A 23,954-nucleotide genomic window follows, 5' to 3' on the forward strand; every position below is an offset into this window, starting at 1 on the left:
AGCATTCGTTTTACAGTATATATTACAAAAGCAACAGGAAATTTCCACATTTTCCAAATTTGCTATTTCATTCTAATACTAGCTTTTTTTGAAAAACCACACTCACTCCCTGAAGACTCTGATACTCCCATCTAATCCATCTTCCATCCTGTCAGAATGACTTCTCTAAGATGCCCCGGACCATGTTACTCCCTCCACCCCAAATCCTACAATAGCTACATCACCTCCACTAGCAATCTGCACCCAGGGAGAGGGAGGATGGGGTCAAATTCTGAACAAATTTGTGACTGTCCAGTTGAGAGATGAGGAAGTCTTGAACCAGATCAGTGAGGAGAAGCAGCGGATGTTCAAGACATTCTGGAACAAAGAGAACTTTCTTTCTGCATGGCCAACATAACCACAGCTTCCCCGGAGTATTTTGGCAAAGAAAATAAAAGCAAATGTTAATTGCAAAAATTTGGGCTGTTTTAAAAATTGGTTATGGGTACTTAAGAAACTTCCCAAGGTTTTAAAACCAAACTTCTGTCTTATTATTAGTATATAGAGTACCGCAGACTTTAGTAATAAATTTGCCCCTGGAAAGGAAACTGCTAAGAATTCACACATACGTGATGTTTCTCTAACTGTAGGTTAAAGAACTAAGAATACAGGTCTCAGAACTCAATCCTCAGATCTACTTAAATTGAATCATGGAGGTCAAACTTGAAAATCTGCACTTTTAACAAATCTCCTCAGTGATTCCTATGCTCAAACTTAAGAACCACTGAAATGCAGATTATCTGTCTGTAGCAGACAGCCACTAAAAGAGACATTGTGTGAAGTGTATGGAGCCTTGGGAAACATCCAAGTTCAATCAAGTTAAGAAAAGTATACGATGGGACTTCCCTGGCAGTCCAGTGGTTAAGACTTCGCCTTCCAATGCAGGGAGTGAGGGTTCGATCCCTGGTCGGGGAGCTAAGATCCCACATGCCTTGGGGTCAAAAAACCAAAACATAAAACAGAAGCAATATTGTAACAAATAAAGACTTAAGAAAAAAAAAAAGTATATGCTCAGGAATGGAATACAAAATCTAGAATCTAGTCAACCTTACTGTAACATGACTGCCTCAAGTACTGATAGAACAAAAAGTTAGTATGCAGGAAGCATTTAAAAGACAGAAGGGTAGACTAAGAACTTGCAGCATTTACCCAGCTCATATCAACAGGAGATAGGAGGACTTTGACAATACTGTCGGGATTACTCCTATGTGGGACAGAATGGCTCATTTGATCTTTCCAAAGCCTGAAAACCATCTATTTCCCTATGCTCTAATTATAAGCTCCTGAAGGGCTGTTCTATGAATTTAGTGCCTTATTATGAAGAGGTGACTCTTGAACTAGCAGAAAAATAATCAGCCACTGAAATTATATTTCTGTTACATCCATCTCCATGATAAGATGAAACAATGGTATTCTGATCTGTCCAGTAGACTAAAGAGGTTGGTATTCGTGCATTCATTTGGTTGGCATAAATTATCCTCCCATGACAAACAGTCCCTGGGAAGACTGTTATAATTTTAGTTCCTGGACATGCATTACTAGAAACTGAAACTTAAGAGGATGTACCCAAACTGTATCCCATGAGAGGCCCTGCTTTACTAAAGTAGTATGTCTCTGACATCTTTTCTTTAACAAAACCATTCCCCAAGAAGCAGCCGCATAGCACAGGGAGATCAGCTCGGTATGTAGCTGATTCACTTTGTTATAAAGCAGAAACTAACACACCATTATACTCCAATAAAGATGTTAAAAAAAAAAAAAGGCATTCCTCAAGACCAAAATGTTTTAAGTAAGTCACGTTACTTACCAAAAATTATATTCTATGTACCTAGTATATAAATCTGCTTTAGAATCTCATGAAACTTTCACAGAAAATATTCATATTCAATATTTCAACAGAAACAGGAGAAATACTTCTCAACTGCTGCACTTTGGCCATTTGGCTTTCTCTTCCACCAATGGTCTGGTTTTCTGATATCTATTTTCAATTAATAAGCAGAATGTAGTTTTTGGTCCAGTAAATGGACAAAAAATCTCTGGATGTAGAGATGACTTAAGGCTAAAGGAGCCTTGGACTTCCCTGGTGGCGCAGTGGTTAAGCATCCACCTGCCAATGCAGGAGACACGGGTTCAACTCCTGGTCTAGGAAGATCCCATATGCCGCGGAGCAACTAAGCCCGTGCGCCACAACTACTAAGCCTGTGCTCTAGAGCCCACGAGCCACAACTACTGAAGCCCGTGCTCCTCAACAAGAGAAGCCACTGCAATGAGAAGCCCGCACACCACAACAAAGAGTAGCCCCCGCTCGCCAAAACTAGAGAAAGCCTGCGCACAGCAACAAAAACCCAACACAGCCAAAAATTAAAAATATAAATAAATAAATAAATTTATTTATTTAAAAAAAAAAAGCTAAAGGAGACTTGGAAGACAAGGGCCAAATAAGAAACCTGCAAAGCCTAGTTAAGCATGGAAGGTTTGTCCAAGATAACTCTTCCCCAGGAGGTTCCGTTTCCTGCAGCTTATGCGGGGAAAACAAAAGCCCACTAGCCATGCTGTGCTGCTAAAACTGCTTGGACTTCACCTCTGAGCTGCCACGTCTCTGCTGTCAATCCAGCAGCTCCAGGGCACTCCTGGCCCAATACTTCCACTCCAAGCCTGACCCTTTCCATCTTAGTTTTACAAGGAGCTCAGAAATAAGTCACTCTGGGGATTTTTTTTAAAAAATGGATTATGAAGCATGTCTCCCTTAAGAAAAAAAAACTGGCTATAAGTCAAGATACTCAGATTCCAGCCTAGGTTGTTTTACTCTGTGACCTTGGACATTTCACTTATCTGAGTCTCATTTACATAATGAGAGATTTGAACTAGATGAAAGGTTTCAAATCTCTGGGGGCAACAGCATTCCTTTTTTTTTTTTTTTTTTAAATTATTTATTTAGGCTGCGCCAGGTCTTAGTTGCGGCAGGATCTTCGTCGTGGCTTGTGGGATCTTTAGTTGCGGGATCTCGGCATGCAGGATCGTTTTTAGTTGTGACACACGGACATCTTAGTTACAGCATGAGGGCTTCTTAGTTGCGGCATGCATGTGGCATCTAGTTCCCCGACCAGAGATCAAACCCAGGCCCCGTGCATTGGGAGCGTGGAGTCTTACCCACTGGACCACCAAGGAGTCCCAGCATTCCTTTTATTACACAAAACTCTTACATAAAACCCCATTTGTTCACTTCTTTCCAATTCCACTGCCATCATCCTATCCTAAAGCACCATCATCTCTTGCCTAGACTACTACCATCATTCCAATGTAGACAACCCACTTCTCTCACTCTACAACAGCCAGAGTACTCTTAAAAACATAAAACTGATCACTTGACCATGCTTTAAAACATTCATAGATTTCCTCTTGTACTTGGACCAAGTTCAAAATTCTTACCAGGAGCTAAAGCCCAGCAAGATCAGATTTCCTTCCTTCCTCCAACCTCATCTTAATACACCCTCCCTTCTCTCCCACCAAGCTCAGTCATTCGGGGCTCTATATACTTCCTCAAACAAAGCCCTTTCTTGCCTCAGGTGCCTCTCCCCTCCCCCACCACTCCTTTTTAATACAGCTTTATTAAGAAATAATTTACTTATTATACAATTCATCCTTCTAACCCATTAGCAGTCACTCCCCATTTTCCTTGAACCCTCTCAGCCCTAGGCAACCACTAGTCTACTTTCTGTCTCAATAGATTTGCCTATTCTGGACATTTCATAAAAGTGAAATCATCCAACATGGGATCTTTTCTAATTGCCTTCTTTCACTTAGCATAATGTTTTCAAGGTTTATCAATGTTGTAGCATTTATCAGTACTATGCTTCAAGCCTCTTAAAATAGCTGTATTATGATGTCTGGAATTTCCTTCAAAATATTCTAAGGGAAAAAAGGAGGGGGAACATATGAAACACGATTGGCAAAAATGTTGATAATCGTTGAAGCTAAGTGATGGGTACACAGTTCATTAAACAATTCTATTTTTGTGCATGTTTGGAAATTTCAAAAAAAAAACATATATTTAAAGATAAATAAATCTTTCCATCCTTTGGGTTTGAGCTTAAATAACATCTCTTCAGAGAAAACCATCCTACCTTAAAGGGACCCTCCCATTTTTCCTGCCTAGTACTTATCACAGATTTTGAGTATAAAAATGTTTGTTAATACTGATGTATTACCTCTCTCTCCCCCACTAGAGTGAACACTCAGTAGAGAGACGGCTAGGGTCTAGCACCTCATCCAACCCATAATGGGCAAACAAACATTTAATGAATGAAATTAGGGTGGACAGCCCAGAACCCCTCCTTCATTATTAGTTTAGGCTCCTTCCAGAGCAACTTCTTGCAAAAGTGAAAAATTTTCCTATTACTATAAGCAGCAATAGTTCAGACACTATAGCTATGAACACTCAGATATTTCCTCAGCTGTTCATGTTTCACTCTGGGACCATCCATTCCTTTAGACAAGAAAGCTCACATAACCCCAGTTTGAATTAGCAGGATGGCATGTTTGTACCATGGTCTCACTGATACAGCTGATCTCTCCTGCCTTGGGCAGGCTTTTGGCAGAAAGACCTAACTCCAACTTGATACACAGGTTTGTTTTATTGGATTCTTAGAACCTTTTTTATTGACTAAATCATCCATTAATTTCAATAGTTTTTATGGATTAAATATACACAGAAGTACATTTTACAATAGTAACACCAATCCACAGTAAATCCAACAGTAAAGTGACTCTAATCATTCTTTCCATTTGCTCATTCACATTACTTAAAAAGATCTTTCATATTTTCCTGGCTTCTCTTTAACTAAGAAATTCTGTTAAACATCTAAAGCACTGGCATAGTCAACATCTCTGTTTATGGACAGAAGTCTCCCAGAGACCATAAAAACTCATGTGAAATGAAAACACAACATTTATTTTAATCAAGTGTGCTGTTTAATGTGTAGGCAAAGATCATGTATGACACTAGTTATCAGGCTAGTTTCTAACAGGGGCTGCAGCTGCATAGGAAAACAAAGCAATCTACAGATTCAATGCAATCCCTATCAAACTACCAATGGCATTCTTCACTGAACTAGAACAAAAAATTTCACAATTTGTATGGAAACACAAAAGACCCCAAATAGCCAAAGCAGTCTTGAGAAAGAAAAATGGAGCTGGAGGAATCAGGCTCCTGGACTTCAGACTATACTACAAAGCTACAGTAATCAAGACAGTATGCTACTGGCACAAAAACAGAAATATAGATCAATGGATCAGGATAGAAAGCCCAGAGATAAACCCACGCAAATATGGTCACCTTATCTTTGATAAAGGAGGCAAGAATATACAATGGAGAAAAGACAGCCTCTTCCATAAGTGGTGCTGGGAAAACTGGACAGCTATATGTAAAAGAATGAAATTAGAACACTCCCTAACACCATACACAAAAATAAACTCAAAATGGATTAAAGACCGAAATATAAGGCCAGACACTATAAAACTCTTAGAGGAAAGCATAGGCAGAACACTCTATGACATAAATCACAGCAAGATCCTTTTTGACCCACCTCCTAGAGAAATGGAAATACAGACAAAAATAAACAAATGGGACCTAATGAAATTTCAAAGCTTTTGCACAGCAAAGGAAACCATAAACAAGACCAAAAGACAACCATCAGTATGGGAGAAAATATTTGCAAACAAAGCAACTGACAAAGGATTATTCTCCAAAATATACAAGCAGCTCATGCAGCTCAATATCAAAAAAACAAACAACTCAATCCAAAAATGCGCAGAAGACCTAAACAGACATTTCTCTAAAGAAGATATACAGATTGCCAACAAACACATGAAAGTATGCTCAACATCACTAATCATTAGAGAAATGCAAATCAAAACTACAATGAGGTATCACCTCACACCAGTCAGAATGGCCATCATCAAAAAATCTATAAACAATAAATGCTGGAGAGGGTGTGGAGAAAAGGGAACCCTCTGGCACTGTTGGTGGGAATGTAAATTGATACAGCCACTATGGAGAACAGTATGGAGGTTCCTTAAATAACTAAAAATAGAATCACCATATGACCCAGCAATCCCACTACTGGGCATATATATACCCAGAGAAAACCCTAATTCAAAAAGAGTCATGTACCACAATGTTCATTGAAGCTCTATTTACAACAGCCAAGACATGGAAGCAACCTAAGTGTCCATCAACAGATGAATGGATAAAGAAGATGTGGCACATATACACAATGGAATATTACTCAGCCATAAAAAGAAATGAAATTGAGTTATTTATAGTGAGGTAGATGGACTTACAGTCTGTTATACAGAGTGAAGTAAGTCAGAAATAGAAAAACAAATACTGTATGCTAACACATATATATGGAATCTAAAAAAAAGAAAAAATGGTTCTGAAGAACCTAGGGGCAGGACAGGAAGAAAGATGCAAATATAGAGAATGGACTTGAGGACACAGGGAGGGGGAAGGGTAAGCTGTGACAAAGTGAGACAGTGGCATGGACATATATACACTACCAAATGTAAAATAGATAGCTAGTGCGAAGCAGCCACATAGCACAGGGAGATCAGCTCTGTGCTTTGTGACCACCTAGAGGGGTGGGATAGGGAGGGTGGGAGGCGGACGCAAGAGGGAGGGGATATGGGGATATATGTATACGTATAGCTGATTCACTCTGTTATATAGCAGAAACTAACACAACATTGTAAAGCAATTATACTCCAATAAAGATGTTAAAAAAAAAAACTTGTGAAAGAACACTCTGCAAAGAAGAGATTAAGATTCTTTGCTGTCATTTTGATTCCACAAGGGAAATCAACTTTTGTCTACTGAAACCCATCTCTAAAATAAAGGTGGGTATCAATGGGAAATATAATTGAATATTTTACAACTTTATGTACGATCAAGATTCATTTTCAAATCCTATTCTTTCACATCTAATTCTCCTTCTTCCCAACTGCTACTGCTTCAACTGTACTACTGGAAGCGCTTGATTTGCCAAAGAGTCTACCCTCCAACACTTGATTCCCCATCCAAGCTGTCAACTGATGTCCAAGTTCTCTCCTGTTTTCATTACTTGTATCATGAAACTCTCTTTCTAAAGCCTGACATTATCCGTGTCAAAAACCATTCATCAGGGCAGCACAGACCATCTCACTGCCAACTTCTCCTCTCCAGCTGGACCCCACTGCATCCACTCACAGACATATTCTCCCAGCATCTGGTCATGCCAATCTCACCTCAAAGCTTTCTCTTTTTTTGCTGTACGCAGGCCTCCCACTGTTGTGGCCTCTCCCGTTGTGGAGCACAGGTTCGGACGCGCAGGCTCAGCGGCCGTGGCTCACGGGCCCAGCCGCTCCGCGGCATGTGGGATCCTCCCGGACCGGGGCACGAACCCGTGTCCCCTGCATCAGCAGGCGGACTCTCAACCATTGAGCCACCAGGGAAGCCCCAAAGCTTTCTTTTAAGTTGAATCAGATACCTGGCATGCTTTGCTTCCTACTCCTCTTCCATCATCCAAATAGTTCCTAAAATTCTACCTATTCCAGGAAGCTTTTCCAGGAGAGGTGAAAGATTTCACTGCCTAATTTTTGCTGACAGATCTCAAAACTGTCACAGATAGTTCTCTTTGCCCTCTCTTCCTAAAATGTTTACCAACATGTATGTAAAGCACAGAATATGAGTTACAGTTAACACACATCAGCAGGTTCACTTTTTATGCTTTTGGAGAAAAGTCTAAATTTTGTTTGGAGGAGAGAAATCAAGCATTAATATAATCCCTGATCACACAAATAAATGGCATGAGGAAATCTGCCAGATCATCAAATTTATACTATGTAATGCTGGCCCAGATGAGTATATTTCAAGCAATGAGAGTGGATATGAGGTACACCTGCTCCATCCCATATGACTTTGTCACTACATTTTAGAAAGATGACTCTTCTTTTTCAACTTTACACACACACACACACACTCTCTCTCTCTCTCTCTTTTGCCGTTATCTTCTTCATCTACAACTATCAAATTGCAGACTTATGAAGAGCAGTGACCAAGTCATTCTAGGCAGTGTTTAGCACTTGATGCAAAGATGATCATGGCTTCTGAAAACGATTCAAACCTTACAAATAAAGATGGGGAAGGCAACACAGAAAGAGGAAGAGTAAATATTTTTTCAGGAGTTTAGAAACTACAGGTGATCTTATATTCTTGATGTCTAGTATTTAGTATACTATGATTTTTAAATATAAAATAATTTTGAAAAAATATAATGCCAAACTCTGGTCTGCATAGATATGGGGTTTTACTTCCAAACAATCCTCATCAAAAAGCATTTAATAAGTGCTAACTATATGTAGGTCACAGTGTTAGGCACAAGAGACAACTGTCCTCAAAGAACCTATCTCCAGTTGAAGAATCAGGGCATACAGAAAAGACAGAAAGAACGTAAGGCAACAGAAGCAGAGGAAAACACTGCCTGTAAGGCCACTGGGCAAGGCTTCCTGGAAGGGGTTAGGCTCGAGTTAGGCTTGAATGCATGAACTAAAGATAGGTTTTAGTTAAGTAAATGAGAGGAAAGGTGGACAGTATTTGCAATAGCTAGAGAGTTGGAAAGCACAGGGATTGGTCAGAGGAAGGTGAGGGGGGAAAAATGGAGATGATGAGGCTGGTGAAACAGGGAGAAGCCAGATGATAGGGATCCTGAATGGAGAACAAAGGTGAGAAGGACAAAGTGGTGTTTCAGAGACATGAAACAATAGAATGGAAAGGGAGGGTTAAGCCCTGAGAAACTAGAAGGAAAATACTGACAAGATCTGGTGATTGATCAGTGCCTAAGAAGAGTATAGTCCCTGTTGTCTACTCCCCAGATATGTCCTTCTCTATTCCTTCCCGAGAGCCATCAATTTCCTAGCAATAATAAAAAAATACATGTTACAAAATGATTTCTAGTAATATTATTTTCTACACTTGAAATTGTCAAATTATAAGATTAACAAATGTTAAATGGTCTTTATTTCCATGGTTAAAAAGTAATCAACTATACAAATGTTTTTCTTCACCACCACATGAGAACAAAACTGACGATATGATTCTATCATGATAGAAGGTTTCATTGGTAACTCAAACACATATTAGGTTCTGCCAATATTCACCTATTCAACAAACATTTACTGTGGAATAAATACTATGAATTTAATATTATTATCTTCAGGACTCAATTACAGAGTCAGAGACAGCCTGATGAATGATAAACATCCCCAATAAGTAGCCAAAAGACGAAGGTTCTGGACTTGGCTCTGACTTTGAGATCTCACAGTTGGGGAAATTACTTCATCTCTCCCAACTTCTGCAAATGAGCACCAAAGCAACTGACATCTATGGAATGCTTTCAGTTTTCATGGATAAGTTTTCCTCTCCCATATTTTATACCATAACTCACTGACTAACATTCTTGAAGTTGGAAAAGACTGGTTTTATTACTTCATAATTTACAGATGAGGATACCAGATGTTAGTGATAAAGCAGTGATTCCAACCTAAGTCTTTGACCCTAAACCCCATACTCTTTCCACTACATTAGACTTACCCTACCTACTTCATAAAATTATTTGAACAAATTACAGATATGGAAATGCTTTAGAAAGGTTACAGCAATACACAAATGAAAGCAATATTATTTTGTTTGGCTGTGGCCAGGAGAGAATGCAAGTTTTATGGGGCTTAGAGCCTATACAAGTTGAGGCTCTCTCTTTAAGAAAAAGAATACAATGATATGGTAAAAATCTTGGAGGGGACCCATGAAAGTGAGGATACCTGAAACTTAACTTTCATTTAGCTTCAAGGTAGATCTGCCTCTGGATGTAACACAAAAAAAATTCACCAGCCAACCTACTAAGATAAAGAATTGCCCTCTAAAACCTAACTTCTGTCTTCTAAGTAGTGTGAAAAGAACAGAACAGAACAGTGGGCACAGAACAACAACAACAAAATACGTATGCTTGGCCTTTATTCCCTCAAGATCATTCACAATAAACCATATATCAAAAACTTCCAGTTATAAATAGTCTTTGCTATGTCTTTATTAGGATTAAAAGAACAAATTACCTACTAATGAAAAATAATTATAATGAAAGTGACAAGAGAATTATTTCGCTAAAATAATTAAGCTAGAACATCATACCACACAATAATTATTGTTTTACACACACACGGGTATAAACACGCACACACTCATATTTACTCACAATTTGGCAAGCAAAAGATCTCATTAAAAAAAAATTTACCTCGTCTTCGCCCATAGCTCCTGGCTGCATGTAAACACAGAAGAAAACCATGGGTATTTGTATCAAAATGGTGAATTTAGAAATAAAAAAATATTCACACAAACCTTTTCTAAGTATTCTCAGAATCAATCTGGAGAGACTGTTCAACTTGACTACAGACATATTATATTAAAAAAAACCTTTATGAAGCACAAGTTAAATCACAATCTTAAAGAGAAATTCAACTGGATGTGGCAGCCACTGGAAAAGATACAATGGGTGCTTAAGTTTCACAAGTCTTATAAGGATTTACACTGTGGCCCATTATCTATATCAGATATAGATAGAGTTCTTTAAAATTTTTTTCTGATTTATAAATCTTCATTTGAACTATATGTTACCACCAGACATCACTTTAAAGATAAAACCATTCATTCTAAATAAAATCTGCAGCGTGTGGTGGTCATTCTGAATTTCTTCACACACACACACACACACACACACACTTCAGAGTCCCCTGAAAACTGTATAGAAATTTTATACACAATTAGCTGTTGCTTTACAAAATGTATTTCTGTAAAATTTTCAGTGACATTTCTCTTAGCCTCCTCAGTTACTTTCCATACAGTATTACAAATGCAGGGAAAACAATATATTTTTCATCTAGAAAGTGAACTGAAAAAGTAGAAAGGGATTAGGCAATGGGTACATCCCAGGCTATGCTGAAGAAGAGAGCACTTTAAAGATTTTCTTCCCCCTCAAAACTCAAGGCCCACAGAATGCATTGTTACAATGTTTAATAAAGCTAGACTGTGGCATCATACATATATTGCTAAGAGATCCTGTCATCTAAAATGACTTTCAAAGCGCAAAGTTTTTCAAATTTGAAACCCCGAGTTCTGTAAAAAATAAATGAGAACTCTAATCCATTTTTTAAAGGCATGAAATGTTATAACATTAAATTTAAACTAAAAAACAAGGATAATTTGGGGTTACATTCCCAGGATAAGGTAGAACTAAATAAAACTACTTCTCTCCTAGGAAAAGAATTCAGACTTTTCAGGTAGAAAGTTGAAATACTAGTTGGCCAACCTCATCTTCTTGTAGTTTCCATTTTTCTTCAGACATCGTACTCACCCCACTGATACACCTTTGGCCTCTTCACTTTCCCATGACACAAATATTATAAAGTATTATCCAGCTTAAAAAGGATTATTCAAACCCTACTTACTCCCTAACTCTGTCCCTCGGTATAACTCTCAATGAAAAACACCTTTTCTGAATTTACATAGCAATTACTGTTTGCATCACTTACAAAGGGAATGCATTCTAAAATAAAATTTTAAGGAACTTTTACACTTTTCATTATTTGGAACCTGAAATTCATCTTCCCAGAATAATAAATGGTAGTTTCCTAGCTGGGTCCCCCACAAAAGCCTACTTCACTTATAATAACATGGGTGAATTAACACTAATAGACAACACTTAAAAAAAGAGATGAAAACCAGTTTTGATGTCCCACCATTTATTTTTGTCCTTCTCCCATCCCCAATGATGTCATGCTGTCCAACACCCCCCAAGGCAAAACCTCTATTTAGAGAGAAAATCAAACATTCTGTATTTCAAAATTACTCATTTCTCTCCCAAACACCACATTCCTATTCTTTCATTATATCTGATTTCTGGCCAGATACTCAATAAAAAAGAATCTGATTACGATACTAAGGTACAAATGACTCATCAGACCTTAACATCCCTAAAGGATAAACGAAAATGCTGTTCACTCAAGTCTTCAACTGCAAACCATTCAGGTAATAGAGAACACAAAGTGCATAGACCCAGACAGGCATGGGGGCGGGGAGCAGCACCCCGAACTGGGGATGGGGTAGAGCTGCAAAAGGCATACTTGGGAGTTGTTTTTTGGGTTTTTGTTTGTTTGTTTGCCTTGGAGGAGGTTTTATTTATCTCTCACATTGAAGCTGCAAAAATACATCAGTATTTCACAGTTACTTGGGAATTATAATCAAAGCTTCCTTAAAACAGTTCATGATTTTTATAGATTCTTCTCTTTTTCCCATTTCTAATCGAAGACAGAAAATTGGTTCATGTCAGTCTGCAGGCTCTGATAATATGGAGGCAAAGATGGAATATGGAATAGGCAGCCAATTTAAAGTAGTGATCTTGGGCTTCCCTGGTGGCGCAGTGGTTAAGAATCTGCCTGCCAATGCAGGGGACACGGGTTTGAGCCCTGGTCCAGGAAGATCCCACATGCCACAGAGCAACTAAGCCCGTGCACCACAACTACTGAGCCTGCGCTCTAGGGCCTGCGAGCCACAACTACTGAGCCTGCGTGCTGCAACTACTGAAGCCCGTGTGCCTAGAGCCTGTGCTCTGCAACAAGAGAAGCCACTGCAATGAGAAGCCCGCGCACAAGGAAGAGTAACCCTCACTCTCCACAGCTAGAGAAAGCCTGTGCACAGCAACGAAGACCCAACGCAGCCAAAAATAAAATAAATAAATAAATTTACATTAAAAAAATTTGCTCATGAGGGCCATTTGCAAATAGACTAATTAGAATCAAACTCTTCCCTAAGGGAGAGATAACGAAGAGAACACCAAGGAGAGAAATTTGGGAGCACAAAAGTAGTGCTTTCCCCTGAGAACAAATATGACTTTTAAACAAGAAAGGCTATTGAATATATAAACTTAGCATGAGCCAGCACAAAACAATCCCACATAGAAAAAAAGGAAATAATGTGACTAATTCTGGGTATATAATATATTCTATGCTAGTACAGATTTATACCAGATATGCCAAGATACGATATACTTTCAAAGTCCAAGAACTACTTCCTCCAAGAACTTTAATTCTTTATTATCAATCATCATCATTACAGATAAAATTCTTTTTACTGTTTCATTATGTATTAAACAACTTTAGACCTCATAAAAAATTACACTCAATTTCTAGAAGTCAAGGTAGTAGTTACCCTTGGCTAGGGGTATTAACCAAAAGGGAACCTGAGGGGAGGTTCTGGGGTATTGGTAACGTTTTGATCTTGATCTAGGTACTGGTTAATTTGTGTTCAATTCCGTGATAATATATCAAGCTACAGTATATATTTATGATCTGCACACTATTTGGTATATAATTATACTTTAATAAAAAACAAAATATTACGAACATTTTAGACCGATTCACTGGGATAAAAGGTTATAAGATTAACGTAGAAGGTCCAAAATGCTAACATTTTTGTAGTCTTTAAATCATAAACCTGAATAATCCAAAACTGAAAAAAATTAGACTTATTTTCAACTCATCAGAATAAATATAAAATGGTACATGTACTTTGCAGTGGGATATGCCAGTTACTCTAAAAATAAGTTTACATGATCAATGACTAGTACCTTGTGAATGACACCTCATGTTAATTGTATGGTGTTTGGTTAGGCACAGGAGGCAGCACTGTAAAATGGATCATCTGTTACTCCTTAAGACTTGGCCTGCTCTCAGTTTTACATGGCTGCACTCACACATGTGATTCCCTAAGGGCAACTTACAATCTGATTTTAACATCTAAAGTAAATCTTCAGCTACATGGATTCATCTAAAGTTGCTGATGTTTCTGTAAGCCAAGTAACATCATACACAGATTCTACTACAGAGGTTCAAAAATGCTCGTGCATGGCACAACAGAGAGAGAGAGAGAGAGAGAGAGAGAGAGAGCGCTCCATTCTCTTGTGGATCAAAGTAGCACGCACCCATTTCAGGAACTTAAGCACCCTGAGATGCCATACTTACGAAATCAAATGAACAAGATACAGAGATCTTAGTACATTTTACTAACTGGCTTGGAAATATCTGTCAAGGCTGTTAAAAGTTAACTGTAGTAACAAATTGTTAATCACCTTCCTTGCAATAAAATCAGTTTCTTAAAAACACCTTGTAAACTTATTTTTTGAATACCATTTCAGTATACAAAATTAAATTCTATTCGAACATCTAATGGTCCCTTTCAACTTCCATCTAAGGATTAGTCATGCAAAAAATTCTACCTAAGATGGGTTAAGATCTTAAAGTTAGTACAAAAATATCCCCTTTTCCCTAGTTAGACTGTAAATTCCCAAAGCACAGGAGTGATGGAGTTTGTCCCATATATGCCCCTCCTCTATCTTTGTCTTTACAATGGCAGGTGAGATAGTTTTAGCCCAGTAATTTTCAAATCTGGCAAATTATAATTGAAAAGGTCAATTTATTCATAACATAAACTTAGCAGGTAGAAATGATGCTTGAACGGATGGAATACATTTTCATCTACTACATTCCCATAAAGTATTTGGATGTTTTCAAATCCCTTCTTCCCACCCTCTTCTCTTTGACTCTTATCCATTTTTCTCAGAAAAATCTTTCCATTCCATTTGCAAGCTTAAAAAGTAACATTAACAAGTGGCAAGTATAATACTAGTGTTGCTTACATACTTCATAAAGGAAAAGAAATACCATAAAGTAAAATATAATAACCTGATAATTTACCATGCTCCAGGCATTATATGCTGAATGTTTAATGTTGTCTGTTCTAATTCCCAAAGCAACTACCATAATATATATTTCCAGATGGGCAAACTAAGGTCCAAAGAGAATGACTGGTCCAGGTTATTCAGCTACCTAAACAGCAGAGCTGGGATGGAATCCAGGTCCACACCGGCTCTAAAGCATTTATTCTTTTTCTCGTTTAAGTTAAGGTAGTATGTACATTCAATAAAACTCATCCATTGTAAGTTTACAGTTTGATCCATTTTGGTAATCATACACAGCCATGCAACCGGTACCATCATAAACTAGAACAGTTCATCTCCCTAAAACATTTCCTTGTGCCCTTTTGCTGTTGATCTTATCCCCCAAACCATGGCTCCCGGCAATCATTAGTCTGCTTTCTTAGTTTTGTCCACCCTTTATACAACTTCATATAAATGGAATCAATGTGTTTGACTTCCTTTACTTAGCATAATGTTTTTGAGATTTATCCATGTTATTACATGTGTTAATATTTTGTTTCTCTTTATTGCTGAGTAGTATTCCATAGTATGAAAAAAACCACAATTGATCCATTCACCAGTTATTAGGGACTGAAATGTGTTCCCCCTAAAATTCATACGTTGAAGCCCTAACCCACAATGTGACTATATTTGAAGACAGGGTCTTCTACGAGGGAATTAAGGCTGAATGAGGCCATAAGGGTAAAGCCCTAATCCAACAGGACTGGTGTCCTTATAAGAAGAGGAGATACTAGGAGTGCCCATGCACAGAGAAAAGGCCATGTGAGGTAACAACAAGAAGGCAGCCATCTGCCAGCCAAGAAGAAAGGCCTCACTCTTTCCCGGCTGGAACCATGGAAGGTGCTGAGGAGAAGAAAAAGAAGGTTCCTGCTGTGCCAGAAACCCTTAAGAAAAAGCGAAAGAATTTCGCAGAGCTTAAGATCAAGTGCCTGAGAAAGAAACTTGCCCAGAAGATGCTTCGAAAGGCAAGGAGGAAGCTCATCTATGAAAAAGCTAAGCACTATCACAAGGAGTACTAGCAGATGTACAGAACTGAGATTCGAATGGCTAGGATGGCAAGAAAAGCTGGCAACTTCTACGTACCCGCGGAACCCAAATTGGCATTTGTCATCAGGATCAGAGGTATCAATGGTGTGAGCCCAAAGGTTCGAAAGGTGTTGCAGCTTCTTCGCCTCCGTCAGATTTTCAATGGCACCTTTGTGAAGCTCAACAAGGCTTCAATTAACATGCTGAGAATTGTGGAACCATACATTGCATGGGGGTACCCAAACCTGAAGTCAGTAAATGAATTGATCTACAAGCATGGTTATGGCAGAATCAACAAGAAGCGAATTGCCCTGACGGACAACGTGTTGATTGCTCGATCTCTTGGCAAATACGGTATTATCTGCATGGAGGATCTGATTCATGAGATCTATACTGTTGGAAAACGTTTCAAAGAAGCAAACAACTTCCTGTGGCCCTTCAAATTGTCTTCTCCACGAGGTGGAATGAAGAAAAAGACTACCCATTTTGTAGAAGGTGGAGATGCTGGCAACAGGGAAGACCAGACTTATAAGAAGGATGAACTAAGGTATCTACCATGATTATTTTTGTAATCCGGTCAGTTAATAAACAGTGACTGCTCTCAAATTGAAAAAAAAAAAAAAAAAAAAAAAAAAAAGGCCTCAGGAAAAAACAACCCTGCCAACACCTTGATCTTGGACTTCCAGTCTCCAGAACTATGAGGAAACAAATTTCTTTTGTTTAAGTTATCCAGTCTATGATATTTTGTTATGGCATCCCTAGTAAAGTAATACACCAGTCAATGGACATTTGAAGAAAAAAGCCTTTATTCCTAACCACCAAGATAGAAAAGCCAGTATTTCAAACCTGTATAGTCCTTGAAAGTACCCAGAAATTCCCTTTAGGATTCCAAAAACTTACCATCCTCTAAGAGTTTGCTTTTTTTTTTTTTTCAAGAGTTTGCTTTTAGTATCATAATCCAAGATTAATAAAAAGAAACTTCTCACCCAAATTTTCTTTGTTTTATTTCATTATTACTACCATAGCACTATTGTTTTCTATTAATCACTATACTTAAAGCTGTTATTTTATGAATTAAGATCAGAATTTAATAGGTGTTTTTGTGGATTGGTCAGAAAATCTAATTGTCATTAATAACATATGAAACTGCCCTACATTCTAAACAACTGAACTTTTGCAACATTCTGTTTCATTGCTTACAAAATCTTATAGGAAACCTATAGTCTTTAATCAATGTCCCAAACAAAACAGGAATTACTTCTATAACCAACACAAAGATGTTCTCCCTGGTTCTGCTAGAATACGTTAATCAAGAGTTAAGGTAAAAGAATAAGGAGGCTCACTTCAGTCTTTTCCAGTCTTTTCAAACTTTTTTCTAAGTAGCAGAACCCTCTCTCCTCCAACAAATGAACCCCAGCATATATGAGATATTTATTCCCTGAACAAGGCTGCTCAGGTTAAAGCAGCACAGGGATTCGGAGCTCCACCTGTCAGGTATCCCTCCCCATAGTGGTCCTTAAAGTACCTCCTTGGATGCTGAGGTTCCATAGAACATGACTGGAAAACTGAAGACTCATGCTATATGGTAGGACAATTCTTTCTAGTTAGAAAGTTCTTTCTTATACTTGCCTCACTATTATCCTTCGCCACAGACACCAGCCTTTTATTCGAGGGTCATTACTTTATCTCCTTTCGGTTTTCTTTTCTACAATGAAGTTATATTTAGCTATTCCTCATAAGAAATAGTTTTCCATACCCCACATCATCCTGAATATCCTCTTTCAGATAAACCTAATTTTCCTAATTTTCCTAATTTTACTTGCCTGTCCAAGCTTCTCATAAGAACAATCAAGGCCCTTTACCATCTGATTTCTAACCACCTTTCAGATCCTCATTCCCACTATTCCATACATCAGATCCATATATTCCAGTCACACCAATTCAACCCACTCCTCTGATAGTATCATTAAAATATAATCACCTATCCAGTTAACATAAGGATCTAGATACCCACATGTGTTTTTTTGTGTTTTTTTTTTTTTTTGCGGTATGCGGGCCTCTCACTGTTGTGGCCTCTCCCGTTGCAGAGCACAGGCTCCGGGCGCGCAGGCTCAGCAGCCATGGCTCACGGGCCCAGCCGCTCCGCGGCATGTGGGATCTTCCCGGACCGGGGCACAAACCCGTGTCCCCTGCATCGGCAGGCGGACTCTCAACCACTGCACCACCAGGGAAGCCCCCACATGTTTTAACATCTGTTCTTCTCTGCTTCCTAGGAAACTCCTAATCCCCTTTTCCATTTCCATCCACTATTATTTTTCCAATCTTGTCCAAAATGGTAAATCCAAGGCTTCACTATAGCATCTTGTAGTGTCCATGCACACCTAGTATTAATTTCTGAACTACATTTACCATGTAGGTTACTAATTAAATCTCTCAATATGTGACATGTTATCAAAGTAATCACTTCAGAACTTCCAGGTTCATGACTTAAATTTCTCATTAAAACAGAGAAAGATTATTTAAAATTTGTATGTCTGACAAGATTTCTCTGGAAATAAACCTAGGTAAAGAATCTCTGCATGGGGACTTCCCTGGTGACGCAGTGGTTAAGAGTCCGCCTGCCAATGCAGGGGATGCGGGTCCAATCCCTGCTCCGGGAAGATCCCACATGCCAGGAAGCAACTATGCCCCTGTGCCACAACTACTGAGCCTGCACTCTAGAGACAGTGAGCCACAACTTCTAAGCCCACATGCCTAGAGCCCATCCACCGCAATGAAGACACAATGCAGCCAAAAGTAAATAAATAAATTAATTAAAAAAAAAAAAAGAATTTGCCTTCTAATGCAGGGGTCGTGGGTTCGATCCCTGGTCGGGGAACTAAACTTCCACATGCCGCGGGGCAACTAAGCTTGCGCACTCTAGAGCCCATGTGCCACAACTAGAGAGAAGCCTGCCCGCCGTAACCAAAGAGCCCGTGCACCGCAACGAAAGATCCCACGTACTGCAGCGAAGGCCCTGCATGCCGCAACTAAGACCCGATGCAGCCAAATAAATAAATAAATATTTTTTTAAAAAAAAAGAATGTCTGCATATACTGCTATCACTGGTTGGAGAGAGTGGGCATGCATGTGCATTTGTTTCAGCTGGTGCCTATGCAACCTCATACCTGTGCCCTAATAGTATTCCACTGAGAGTAATTAATTACCACCTTACCTTTATCTCAGTAGCACATTGCTAAATGACACACTAACTGCCCTCCTGAAAAGCAAGAAAATCAAGCAAAGTTCTACGGATCCTAATCACATACCAGAATATTTTATATTTTACACAGACCAGTCTGTCCAAACCAGGTCTGAAAATGCCTACTCCATGCACCCAGATATCTGGCATATGTTCACTATACCAAAGTCTTCACTATGCCAAGGTGTCTTGTGGTCTCTTCAAACTTTAAACACTCAATTTTTAGATTGTTTAGGACAGCCAATACTTGCTAACCCTACATGTCTGAGCCCCCAGATAATGTAGGAAATTATACAGAGGGGAGAGAGCGGGAACAAAATGGGTGCCGTTGTGCCCAGGCCCCTTAGTCAGCCTCCTCGTCTCCTCCCTACCAACAAGGCTCCTCTCATGTGGGAAGGAGGGCTCCTTCATGGAGCAAAGTTGTGGAAAGGAATGGACCTGAGAATTTGGGATGAACTCTGGCAACACAGAGGACTGCTCATTCCCCTCACCCATCCTGACCCCTCAAAGACAACTTCCTCTAGTAACCTGGACTTGGAAAAACCTCAGGGAACAATAAAAACAGACCAAGCCTTGAGCAGAAAGAAACAATAGGAGGGAACACACAGCACAATCCTTATACTGTTTGATTCCTTCATGCTCAGATAAAGATAGACACTAGAAAGGGGTAGGGGGGCAGCACTGAATTTCTCAAGAGGTAACTACCTCTAATTGTGGTCTTTTCCACCCACCCCCCTCAACCAGGTTCACTCCCAGACCTATTAAATTACAGTCTCTGGTATGGGGTCACAAGTATTTTCTATTTTGGTTCCTTTTTTTTCTTAATTTAATTTTTTATTTTATATTGGAGTATAGTTGATTTAGAATGTTCTGTTAGTTTCAGGTGTACAGCAAAGTTCATCAGTTACACATATACATATATCCATTCTTTTTCAGATTCTTTTCCCATATAGGTTATTTATTTTGGTTCCCATTTTGATTGTAGAGCCAGGATTAAGAATTACTGCTAACTCAAAAGGAAAAAAAGGGGTCAAATGGGTAGAAGAGGGAAGCATCAGAGACTAGCATTTGTTAGGTATGTATTTCTTGCCAGGTTTGGTAGTGGAGCATTGCACATTTAACCTTATTGTTGGTCAAGAAGGAATTAATGTGTCCATTTAAAATAAAAAATATGGGTAGCTTTCCCAAGGAAACAAACAAATGATGGGTCCAGGATTTAAGCTCAGATATGTTTGGTCCCTCCAAACTACATTATTTCCACTATATTAGGCTGGGAAAACAACAGCAACAACTTTAGTCAGATAACAAAGGTATGTGTGTGTGGAGGCTAACAAAGAAAAGAAGGCAAAAGTTTCAGGTACTTAACTTTCCCTCCAGATCACCGGCATACCAAGTCTTCGTCCAAGTCTCAGATTTCCAGTCTGCATATACTAGAGGCCTGAGAGGCAGTGTGTTAAAATTCCTGCCACTAATAAGGGAGACGTTGTAAAATTAAAACTGATCATTTTCATAAATGCACTAATTCTCTACAATCAATAAAGTATTATTTAGTTAACTGCTACTAAAGGAAACCTGAGTGATCTTTTTGGGAAAACCCAAAAGAGCAGAAATCACTGCTCTTTCGGATTAAAGGACTGGTTAGCAGACTAATCTGTGTGTCCAAGTCATAGATGATTATTTGCTGGCTGTATGACATCAGCAAGCTCCTTTACCTTTTTCAGAAAATGAGGACACTGCCATGTTTTAAACAAGGATGCAATAAAGATGAAAGGAATGACCATGATTCTCTGTTTTCTGTCAAAGTGCCCCAATAGCAGAAGGAAACAAATCACGAAGCATTCTTAAAACTTGCTGAAATCTAGAAAATCTTTTGAAGTCTCCAGCTTTATCTGAAAAACTGCATTCAGTTTCATATACTGCTCTATCACACAGCCATATTTTGTTTGGATAAGAGAATAATTCTGGGGAGAAATTGGTGCTTAAGGAAAATTTTGACCATGCACTGGCAAACCATTTTAAGCATTACAATGGCAGAGACAGGTGTGTGAAAGCACTTTGTAAACTGTTAATTGCTAGATCCATATATGTTAGTACCATCCTCCAAAAGAAAACGTTAAAACAAATCTTTAGGAAGGAACTAAGGTGGACTAGATATTCTCTAAGGCTGTTATACTGTGCTTTTCACAGTCTCTCTGAGATATCTTTTCCTTTCTTCCAGTCTTCCAGACTGAGTACCTACTCTATGGGCTGGGCATTGCACTGGAAACCAACGAACAGCTATGAAAAGAAGTTCATTCTCTGCCCTCTTGAAGCATACATGTTAAAGTGAAACACTAACATTAAAATAGTTAATTACAAGTGTGATGAGTACTATAAAAGAGAAATCCACGTTCTACTGCTGACACAAGTGGACAAAGCAAACAGGGAGGTCCACAGGAAAAAGGTAACTTTTCAGTTTCCTGCATCTTTATTATTAAGTCGAAGCACCCAAATCCTGACACTTTAGACATATTCACACACACAAAGAACTTCTTCCAAAATCCAGTAAAGTAAATCAAGAATTTCAGAGTTCACTTCTTTACAATATTCAATGCCAGGCCATGTAGACCAGGAATATCACTCTATTTTTCAGGAAAAGAGGATTCATTAAGCATTCAGAGCATAAACAAGGTGACAAGTAATATTAGAAAAATGATTTTCCCAGAGACACTGGATTTGTGTGTGTTAAACTAGTATAAAAATAATATAACCACTCTTAACAATTAAGTATTTAAAGCAAAGGTTATCACCCTCAACCTGGAGGCAGAAGGTTCTGATCCAGAAGGTTCTGGCTCCATCATGTCACCCTAGCCAGTTCACATAGTCTCTTGAACCTCAGCTTCCCCATCTGTAAAATGAGAAGGTCAAGACAAAACAACAATGCCCTTAGGTCCCCTACCATGTTCATGTGCAGCATCTACCCAAAATAATTTGAAATTTGAGTATAGATCATTACATGTCCTTCTGATTACTATTCTGCATTTTTAAGTTAGCCATCATTTACAATATATTCATTCCACAATTATATACTAATTTTACTTCTAAATCTGTTCGGAGAGAAACAGGGATCTTGTCTTCCAAAAGTTCAAAATACTCAAAGACAAAGTCTTTAATCTGAGAATCTCAAAATAATTCCTTCCCTATCTTATTACTCTGCTAAAAAAAAAAAAAACAAAAAACTATTTACTTATATCCACTCATGGTGAGCAGAAATACAATGTACTCTTCAAATTTTGGAAAATTCCATTTGAAATTCTAGCAAAACTGGCTCTATTCCCATTTTGGCATAAAAGCATCATGTGTTCAGCTCCCTCTCTGCCACTTCCTCTCAGCTGAGCCGCTCCCCAAGGAGATCACTCTCAGCAGAGAATGAAAGGGAGCGGGGAGGGGGAAGAGGAGGCTCAGCAGCCACACCAGAGTCTGCCAAACGCAAAGTTCATACCCAAACCCTTTCACATTGCCTCTGGCAGCCCTCAGTTCAAACAGAAATAGAAGTGAGGTCTTCTAACATATTTTCAACGCATTAATAAGAGGAAAAAAGTGGAAGGCAGCGTGATCTAAAGCTCCACGTTTCTTGGTGCATCAGCTGTGTACAAGGTGTTAACAACCAATGACCTTAGAGTTTCTCAAGCAGATGAATGTCTTTTGGGGTTTTTTTTAAGATATTAAAAATTTAAGTCTTCAAACATCCAAGGTTTTATTCTAGGACTCCTCAATGTATCAGTGTTTTTAGAAGTTTGATAAGGAAGAGTGACGGCAGTCATCCCTCCCTGTCAGAGCAAAAGTGGAACTTCAAATTTCTTTTTTTTTTTTTTGACTTGTGGAAACACATTTTTTATTTCATAATTATCATATGGGATAGTAAGTTTAGCTGTATTAAGTTCAAATTACTGGGTTAGAGGTTGCAATTAATAAGAAGCTGTAGAAGATACCTACTGATGTATAAGGCTCTACTGGCTTTATTATAGTTCAGCTGACAAATAAGGCATATTTGTCATATTTGTCAAGGTATAATCTAACAGCACTTCAAATTTCTTATTTGCTGCATAACTTGGAACAGGCTGTAGTTACAAGCTGAGAGATATCAAAAAATGAATTGCATGAAAATTTTTAATTTCAATAAAACTGAACCTCTGTTACATTACAAAACTACTGTTTAGACCCTCTTCTCTAAAAAGACTATGCCCCCTACTTTCCAAATGTAGCAATACTAACACCTTATTTGTACCTGTGCCTAATCTCATCTACATCTCACAAAAATAATGAGGTAGTTAGAGTATCATAACTGTCCTCCTGTAGGTTTTTTTAACTAAAGAGAGACTTAGGAGATTCAGAGACTTGCTCAACCAGAAGCCATCCTTATCTAAACATGACTCCTCCAAGAATCTAAGCCCTCCTCTGAAAAAAGGGGGACAATATTACTTCAAAATATTCTTAAAGCTGTTGTATTTTCTGTCACTATAGATTAGAGTACATTTGCTAGAATTTTATATTAATGGAATCATCTAGTATGTACTCTTTCTTTGTCTAGTTTTTTAAATTCAGCATAATTATTTTGAGTCATTCATGTTGTTGCATGAATCAACAGCTCATCCCTTTTTTTTAATTAATTAATTTATTTTTGGCTGTGCGCAGGTCTTCGTTGCTGTGCGCAGGCTTTCTCTAGCTGCAGCGAGTGGGGGAAACTCTTTGACGTGGTGTGCATGCTTCTCATTGCGGTGGCTTCTCCTGTTGCAGAGCATGGGCTC

General features: G+C 38.5%; 1 protein-coding gene and 1 pseudogene across 5 annotated transcripts in view; one reads left to right on the plus strand and one right to left on the minus strand.

Annotated features, from left to right (window-relative positions):
* CPEB3 (cytoplasmic polyadenylation element binding protein 3) overlaps positions 1 to 23,954 on the minus strand; it is a 174,167-nt gene that overhangs the window by 69,890 nt on the left and 80,323 nt on the right. The gene's annotated exons all lie outside the window — the stretch shown is intronic.
* Positions 15,719 to 16,529, plus strand: LOC113623201 (60S ribosomal protein L7 pseudogene; annotated as a pseudogene).

This window comes from Aethalodelphis obliquidens, unplaced genomic scaffold (genome assembly GCF_003676395.1).
Source record: "Aethalodelphis obliquidens isolate GAN/ISIS:26980383/991018 unplaced genomic scaffold, ASM367639v1 scaffold11, whole genome shotgun sequence".
NCBI classification, from domain to species: domain Eukaryota; kingdom Metazoa; phylum Chordata; class Mammalia; order Artiodactyla; family Delphinidae; genus Aethalodelphis; species Aethalodelphis obliquidens.